Genomic DNA, 9,894 nt, shown 5'->3' on the forward strand with positions numbered 1-9,894 from the left:
TCCTAGAGACTCAGTGCTAAAGAAAAGGATTGCTAAAATCTACATAAATGGTAAACTGATCTGTGTAGTGGTTGGCCATCCTCAATTTGCAAATGCAGAGAAAGAGGAAAAGGTGAGGCTCAAACAACAACAAAATCAAGCTGCTTTAGAAGCCAAGAACCAATCTAAGAAGCCTGCAATCACATAAACTGTTTTGCCAACTGATAATCTGGATGAAGGAAAGAAATAGTTAGGAATATGTTGTGTACTTGATGATAAGCTAAACAAAACACCTTAGTAGATTTAACTTAGTGAATTTTGTAGCACCTGATGGATGATCAATTATAGTCTCGACGGATGATTCAATATAGTCCCGACGGATGATTAATTGATATCCACCGGGTGAGTAGCTTATGTAACAATAAGTAATGTAGCACATTTCTGCAAATAACTTTGTATAGATTCTGTAGTAGCATATGAGTCATGTTGACTGCTAGTAGATATGCAGAATAGGTTGATTAATTGTAAATATAAGATGTCTTGTAATTCTGCATAAATAAAATGGAGTCAAGTGTCAAATAGCTACCCGACAGATGATCAACAAAGCTACCGACGGATGATCAACAAAGCTACCCGACGGATAACAAGCATGTACCCGACGGATGATCAATTCAAATATCTGTTGACAGTGACAACACAGTCACATGCGTTGGGTGTTTGCAAAAGGAATGTGGCAGCCTGTTTAGCAGGAAAATGAGAACAAAGAAGCATTACCATTTCCATGCTATTATGAAGATATTCAAAGATGCTGGAATAGAGTAGTGAAACATCATGGAGTTAGACTTGATAGGTTTTGTTTTATTATCCTGTCTTATTACCATGTAAACTTGGTGATGTATAAACCATGTGTAGAAAGTAGAACAAACAACTAAGCAAACACATTTTAGAAGAGAAATAGAAAAAGCTGTAACTGTTAAGAATTACTAGGTAGTTTGTTTGTTCACTTGTAAAAGCAGCTGTGAGCTATTCAAGCTTCACAGGGTTCTCTCGATATATATATATATATATATATATATATATATATATAATATCCGGTGGATACATTCAAATCCACCAGAAAGTTTTAAAGACTTGTATTTTTATTACTTGTGTTTTGATTTATACAATTCTCTTATTTTGTACTTTGTAAATGAAACACTTATATATTATTGAGTTAGAACAGTTTTAAAAAAATCTCAAAAAGAAGCCAAAATTACATTCAACCCCCCTTCTGTAATTCTTGTTGTATTGTTAGGGAATAACAATTGGTATCAGAGCAAGCTCTTGAAGTACAAAGAGTTTAAAGATCACAACAAAAAACAAGATGAACAAGAAGGATGTTGGAGTTAAGATTCCATTTCTGGACAAAGACAATTATCACCACTGGAAGGTGAAGATGCACCTACATCTTCTTTCTCAAGATGAGGCCTATGTGGATTGCATAGAGAGAGGTCCTCATGTACCAATGAGAGCTGCAACAGGGAATAGACCATCTGTTCCCAAGCCTAGGTATGAATGGTTAGATCCTGATATTGAGCAAGTCAGGAAAGACAAGAAGGCCATGAATATATTGTTCAATGGAGTTGATGGAGATATATTTGATAACATCATTAACTGCAAAACAACCAAGGAGGTTTGAGACACAATTCAGATTATCTGTGATGGTACTGAGCAAGTAAGGGAGAATAAGATGCAGCTGCTAATTCAGCAATATGAGCTTTTTCATTATGAAGATAGTGAGTCTCTCACTGATATTTTTAGTAGATTTCAAAAACTACTAAATGCTCTGAAGTTGCATGGAAGAGTTTATCAAACAAAAGACTCCAATCTCAAGTTCCTTAGATCTCTTCCAAAGGAATGGAAACCAATGACAGTCTCATTGAGAAATTCTCAAGACTACAAGGAGTTTACCTTGGAGAGACTGTATGGCATCCTGAAAACTTAAGAGCTTGAAATAGAGCAAGATGAGAGGATGGAGAAATGAAGGAAGAAAGGAGGGTCCACAACATTGGTTACTGAGTTAGAGAAAGAGAAAGAGATGAAGGTAGAAGCTGTTGAGTCTACTTCAAAGGCCTGTGAGAACAAGGGAAAAGGGCTTGTAGCTGAGAATGAAGATCATTTGAGCCAAGATGACATGTATGATATTGATGAGCATTTAGCATTCCTTTCCAGAAGATTTTCCAAGCTCAAGTTCAAAAAGAACTTTGGAGCAGCCAAGCCAAATAGAAACATGGTGGATAAATCCAAATTCAAGTGTTTCAAATGTGGCTTGGCAAGGCATTTTGCCAGTGAGTGTAGAAAGTCAGATTCCGGCAAAAAGAAGTTTGAGCCTGTTGATTATAAACATAAATATTTTGAGTTGCTCAAGCAAAAGGAAATGGCTTTCATTACACAGGAAAATGATTGGGCAGCTGGTGGTTTGGATGAAGATGAGGACGTCAGCTATGTCAATCTAGCCCTAATGGCCAAGTCTAATGAAATAGAAACTAGTTCTTGAAGTAATCAGGTAATCACCACTAACCTAGCACATTTATCTAAAGATGAGTGTAATGATGCAATTAATGATATGTTTACAGAATTATGTCACATGCGTGTTACGCTTAAGTCACTCACTAAAGAAAATGCCGAACTTAAAGAAAATAATTTGTTTTTAAGTGAGAGGAATAATGTGCTAGAATCTCAGTTTATTGATTTTGAAAAATTGAGAATTGATTGTAAGACTGCTAAGGATGAATTAACTGAGTCCTTGAAGAAAGAAGAGATTTTGAAGAAGCAACTTGAACGAGAACAAGGGGTGATCAAGGCATGGAAATCATCCAGAGATGTTCATGCTCAAATCACTAAGGTTCAAGGTGTTGAGTCCTTTTGTGATGCAGCCTGGAAAAAGAGTAAGGAGAAGCTGGAATCCAACTTGGTTGAAAGATTGCTAATAGATGTGGACTCGACGGATGATGAGAGTCATCCGTCGGATAATCAAAAGGATTATCCGTCGAGTGACACAAATCCTCATCTGTCGGCTATAAGCAAACCTGTGAGCAAAGCCAAGCTGGCCAAGCTGAATGAGAAATATGGATCAGTTTCCAAAAACTTAGTTCTAGGAGAATCAAATCAAGTGAGGAAGGAGAAGAAAGTTAATGTTGGTCATATGTCTATCAAACAATTAAATGACAGATTGGAGAAGATTGAGATCAAAACAGAAGCTAAAAGGAAAAACAATAGAATTGGGAAAGTAGGGATTAACAAACATAACAACTACACACCTGATAAATATGCTCCAAGAAAAATCTATGTTAAGGGTGGTAGTGTTAATCATTTATCTGTTAATTGCAAACTTGCCATGCCAACTCCCATATATGTACACTCTTCTTTTTCCATTATGACTACCATGCCTTCTATGCCTATGAATGCAATGTCTGCTCAGAATATGAATGCACAATTTTCAAATATGCCATTTGCACCTAATTCTTATTATGCTACATTTAGTATGCCTCAAATGCCATTTAGCATGCTTTACTGGAATAACATGCTTACAAATAACATGCCTTTCCCTGTCAATCAAAGTGTGCATGATAATTCTATATTAATGACTGGTTTCAAAGATCCAACTCAAATGACTAAGGATGAATCAGATATTCCCAAGTCAAATGAGATCAAACCTAAGAAACCAAAGAAGAAAGCTAACAAGGCAGGACCCAAGGAAACTTGGGTACCAAAATCAACTTGATTTAGTTTTGATGTGTGCAGGGAAACAGAAAGAAATTTTTGGTACCTGGATAGTGGTTATTCAAGGCACATGACTGGAGTTCTACCCTGCTCACAGAGTTCAAGGAGCGAGCTGGCCCAAGTATTACCTTTGGAGATGACAGCAAGGGTTATACTGTGGGATATGGCTTGATTTCAAAAGATAATGTCATCATTGAGGAGGTTGCCCTAGTGGATGGTCTCAAGCATAATTTGTTGAGTAGCAGCCAGCTTTGTGATAAGGGCAATTCAGTAACCTTCAACTCAGAAGCCTGTGTTGTGACAAACAAAAGGAGCAACAAAGTGGTTCTCACTGGTGTGAGAAGAGGAATTGTGTATCTAGCTGACTTCAACTCATCAAATGCAGAATCTGTTACTTGTCTTCTCAGTAAAGCAAGTCAAGATGAAAGTTGGTTATGGCACAAGAAGCTGTCCCATCTAAACTTCAAGACCATGAATGAGCTTGTCAAGAAAGAACTGGTTAGAGGTATTCATCAAGTGGAGTTTTCTAAGGATGGACTGTGTGATGCCTGCCAAAAGGGGAAGCAGATTAAAGCATCATTCTGAAAGAAGCTTGATTCAACAATTGAAGAACCTTTGCAATTGCTACACATGGATTTGTTTGGACCAGTCAATGTGTTGTCCATCTCAAGGAAAAGATTTTGCCTAGTAATTGTAGATGATTTCTCAAAGTTCTCTTGGACATATATCCTAAAGTCTAAAGATGAGACTAGTGAAATCATTATCAATCACATAAGGCAAGTCAACAATCATCCTGATTTTAAAGTAACATTACGCCATAAGTGGGCTATTATAATGCAAGTGTTACAAGGAGCGTTACATTAGCTAAGAGATTTTCGGCTATTGTAACACCTCTTTTGCAGTGTTATAATAACTATAAAACTAGTGTTGCGGAGAATTTTCGCTGTTGCACAACATGTAACACCAACAACTGGTGTTACATTAGATACTTTTTAAATTTTTAAAAATATTAAAATATAAATATTATCATAAATTAGTATAAATTATATTCTGATTTACTAGTGAATGATCAATGTAACATATAATATAATTTAAATCTAGAATTTCTTATACATAAATTTAAAGACTTTTTTTATTTTCCTATGTAATCAATAACAATTAAATAATTAAAAATAAAAACTAAAATTAAAAAAAATATAAAAAATATGCACGATTTACTAAGTGAAATATTGGGTGGTGGCCCTAAATGTCACTTGGGGGTTAAAAATGGCCCTAAATGTCACTTCAAAACAGGACATCGTGTACCGTTTATGCAAATCACCTAAAACAGAAATTCGTGTAACGTTTTGGCATTTTGATTTTTTTTATGCGCAAAATGGTAGATAAAGTTCCGTTTTGGTACAAAACGCTATATGATGTTCCGTTTTGAGCCAAAACGCTACTTCAACCACCGTTTTGCACATTATAAAAAAATTAAAAAAACATTAAAATACCAAAATGGCACACTATGTACCATTTTGCATTAAAAATACAAAACGGAAGACGAAAACGGAAGACGCAATACTGTTATGAAGTGATATTTTGGGCCATTATTTTTAAAAATGACATTTTGGACCATTTAACACTCAAAAGTGACATTTTGGTCCATTGTTCTGAAATATTTGGGCGGTATTTTCCCCCAAAATGAAAACACATTCTCAGAAAAATCTCTCACAATCTCAACCTTTTCAAACCCTCACTCTCAGCCTCCTCTCTCGGCTTTAATTGTTTCCGGAAGGTACTCTCTCTCTCTCTCTTCATCTCTCTCTCTTGTACTGACTACAACAACGATTACAAACTCTTCTTCTTTATTCTGGTTAGATTTCTCAATTTTTGTTTGATTTGGAGATAATATTTATGGTTTTAAACTACTTAGCATCTTCTTCTCTCTGCTTCGATTAGTAATTAATTTGTATTTGACTAATTAAGGTATTTGAGTTGGATGTTTGAGTAATTAGGGTACTAATTAGGTATTTTGACTAATTAGGTGTCTCGATTACCGGATTCAGTTGCCAAATTAGTTATACACCATTTTAAGTTGATTCTCGTTGAATTGTGAGCTCTCTGTATTGATGTTTTGTGTGATTAAATAATTTATTTATAAATGTGTATGGTGAAATAAAATGGATTGGATTTTATATTTGTTAGGCACTTGCGGGTGAGGAGAAAGCAATATATTAGGATGTTATCTTTAAAATTATTGATTTGGTGAGTTTAAATATATAAATATATTAAGTATATTTGTATATGTCTTGTTGGTGATGTATGATGTTATATTTATCGAGTTTGATGATTAACTAAAATATATTATCAATTGGTTGATTTGGTAGGATGATTATGCAGATGATGATGATGAGTACGAAACAAAACTTAAGAAGGAATCTATAGTTTTCTTTTTCTTATTGGGCGTCAGTCAAAAAACTCAGATTCAATGATCCGTCATCATTATACTAGTATAAGCCCAAAGCAAATAATTGTTGTAGTTGCAACTTCAGAAATGATTTGTATTTATTGTTCTATAGCAGCAACCATTTTAGTATTCCTGTCACTAATATATCAATTATGCTTGTTTCCCTTCTTCTAGATGACAACAGGCTATTAAATTCTAGTGCAGAAGCAAGTGGAGCATCTCCATTAGGTGCATTTGAGTTTGGGAAAGCTCTGGAGATTGGCTTGATGCTGCAGTCGTTGATCAGCAAGTTATAGTTTTAAATTCTTTGACAAAGACAGATGGAATCCTTCTACTTAGTAGACTTTGTATAGTTGCAATTTTGCAAATTGCTCAGGTCCACATCTGTTTAGGGATGGTATTAGTCCCTGAAGTATGTTTTCCATGTCAGTGTGCCTATGTTGCGCATTCTTGGGTTTATGTTGGCGTTGGGGAACCGGGCTTGCCAAAAATCATTATAAGGAATTGAGAATGATGGATATTAACTTGTACTATCTTGTACTTGCCATTTCATCTTGTATTATTGAATTCTAAGTTGATTAGTGTATGTAACCTTATGCATAATATTTTTCGCATGCTTAACCTCCAAATTTAAATCGTGTTCCCAAGGGAAGTTTCTATTCCTTGTACATATGTATACCATAGCCCTACTTCAGCTTTTTGCTGCCTTCTGTAGATTATTAACTTCTTATTTAGTTGTTACTCTAGTATTTTCAACTTGTTGAGCCCGTAATTAGATGAGTGGGTTTTAGGTCTATTTAATTTTCTTACTTATCAGTGTCTTTTTTTTAACTTCAACAGGTTGCAGGGGAAGTCTGAAGTAGTAAAAGATGAATTAGTAAATCTTGCAGAACAAATGGTCAATAGTTCTGAAAGCATAAAGGCCTTAGCTTTGGAGTTTTGTCATGAATCCGAGGATAGGTTTCTTCAACATATCAGTAAATCTTGCAGAATAAATGGTCAATAGTTCTGAAAGCATAAAGGCCTTAGCTTTGGAGTTTTGTCATGAATCCGAGGATAGGTTTCTTCAACATATCACGACTGGTGAGGTGAGATAAAAGGGAGAAAGCTTAGTTATTCATTAGTTTTGCCGTTAATTCCCATTGATAGGACACTACATATTATATTATATATTATCAGTAGGTTTAATGTTCTCAGGGTTAGTTTTATATAATTTGGTTTATTAGTTTTTCAATCATTTATAATATACAATGTCATATTTTATAATTATGTCAGTGTTAAAATTATATTTTTATAATGTTACGTGATGACAATCTCCTTCTGCATTTAGCTTCTTAAGATTCTTTATTTTTTCAGTCAATATTGTCTTACATATACTGATGATAGATAAGTATTCGGGTGCGGTTGTAGAAACCAATAGTTTCCATTACGATCATTTGAGAGGGTAAAATGAGAGTTGAATGTCAGTACTTTTTTAGAGTACACTAGTACAGTAACAAAAACAACGAAAAAGCCAGGTGTTACTAACTACTAAGCATCAGAAAACCAGAAACATGGTAGTCCCATCTTAGTTACATGATATTCTTGATGACCCCAGGAGAAATAGGAAATGATGCAGTAAAATACAAAAATATATATTTAATAAATTTTAACGATTAGCTACCAGATTAATAATTACTAGATTTTATTAGAAGATTATTTAAGAAAATATGATGAGCAGGGTCGCTCGGATTACTATTCAGAAGAGTCTAGACGTATACAGTGCACAAAATGTGGCAATTCACACATCCGGGTTTGCACCAATAGGACCAAGACATCTGGGTTTAATACACACTACATAAATCTTAATTCTATTTAATGATATAAACTAATTTTAAATAAGTGAATCTCTAGAATAATTAGAAACTTAAAATTACTACTAATATGTCATTTTCTGGCGTGTCTAGCTCTAATTTGCTACAAAATGTTTACTGTGTATATGCTATTAGATGTGATTAGTTAATTTTTTATGTCTTTGTCTTTCCATGTTTATCTTATCTAGATAGTATAACACCGGTCATATTGCAGCAATTTGTGAACCATGGAGGGGTGATTTACAAAGTTTATGTTGCGGGGAGATACATAAAATTTGTGAACCATGGCGGGGTAATTAATAGTGCGCTTAAGCAAAAGAAGACAGCTTTTGACGGATAAATCACAGTGCTCTAAGTTTTAAGAGTTACTGAAGGTATAGAATGCAATATAACACTGGATAAGATCTTGAGCTGGATATCAGCTATAATTAAATGGGAAACTTGGACATTAATGACATCTTTGGTCTTTAGAGTCATGCTACCTTTGTGCTATAGCTGAAAATATATGTCGCAAATTGGAGATTTTGTCCTAGTTTCTCCAATTTTATTTAAAGTTTCCTATTATTTTATGATGCTGCACTTGATCTTTTGAAGCTTTTTTTTGTTAGTGTTTGGTCTCCTCGTAAATCTAAAATTTTAAATTTGTTCATCTGTTTCCACATGTAACATATTTAACTTTATTTGACTAGCACCCACTAGGGTAGTGCATGAGTACTTCATTCTCCGAAGTAGATAACATGCTTAATTTGGTTAAGCTGGAGATTCCATGTGATGAAGTGTTCCTATAGCTTTTCATTTCAACCAGTTGGTACAAATTCCTCGTAGAATTGATTATGTAGTAGTTTTTGTCATCGTTTTTGGCATTGGGATGAGACTAATTGTAGTACTTTGGTTATCGTCGGTGTTGGGGATGATTTAGAGAATTTAATGTTATCTAGTTGTTTGGTTTGAAGAGCTGAGACTCTTATGTATGCAACTTTGATGTTTTTTTTATTATGGATTCTTCTCAAAGCAGACCATATATTTCAAAGCTGTTAAAAATACCTGTTACATTTGTTTATTCTAGTATAATATTTGTTTACATATAATGTTAAATTACATATGTTACTAATGTTACAATAGATAAAAAGACTGTTTCAATACACATATTCCAGTGTTGCCTAACTAAAAAAACTAGTGTTACAATAGATAAAAACTAGTGTGGGGCCAGGTGGCACCCCTAGTGGGTCCCACTTACGCAATCCTGATCAAGCTAATGTATCACTCATTTTTCGTTACATTTGGTCCTTTTAGTGTTACAGTAGTTGCCTATTGTAACGTTTTCTTCTCTGTTACAATAGATCAGTGAAGTGTTACATTAGGGTTGTCAATTGTAATGCTCGTATACGTAACGCCCCTTGGTGTTAAAATAGACCTAATGTAACACTTTTAGGGCCTATTGTAACACCATTTAGGCATTACAATAGCCCACTTATGTCATAGTAAGAAGAATCAGGAGTGACAATGGAACTGAGTTCAAGAATTTTGTGATTAGATCATTTTGTGAAGAGAATGGGATAATGCATGAGTTTTCTGTAGCAAGAACTCCACAACAAAATGGAGTAGTGGAAAGAAAGAACAGATCTCTTATTGAAGCTGCAAGGACAATGCTTGAAGAATTAAAGTTACCAACATATTTCTGGGCTGAAGCTGTGAATACTACCTGCTACACTCTGAACATTTCTTTGATTAATCAAGCAAAGTGTATGACACCCTACCAATTGTTCAAGAACAAGAAGCCAACTCTAAATTTTCTTCATGTCTTTGGCTGCAAATGTTATATCTTGAGAAATTAAACTGATCAATATGGGA

General features: G+C 34.5%; 1 long non-coding RNA gene across 1 annotated transcript; it reads left to right on the top strand.

The window, feature by feature from the left end:
• Nucleotides 1-5,393: 5,393 nt before the first annotated feature.
• On the top strand, nucleotides 5,394-9,086 carry LOC141668981 (uncharacterized). Its single transcript, XR_012553296.1, has 3 exons — nucleotides 5,394-5,518; nucleotides 6,365-7,278; nucleotides 8,258-9,086. It is a non-coding gene; the product is annotated as an uncharacterized LOC141668981 (long non-coding RNA).
• The last annotated feature ends 808 nt before the right edge of the window (nucleotides 9,087-9,894 follow it).

The sequence above is a fragment of the Apium graveolens genome, chromosome 6, assembly GCF_009905375.1.
Source record: "Apium graveolens cultivar Ventura chromosome 6, ASM990537v1, whole genome shotgun sequence".
In the NCBI taxonomy this organism is placed as follows: Eukaryota; Viridiplantae; Streptophyta; class Magnoliopsida; order Apiales; family Apiaceae; genus Apium; species Apium graveolens.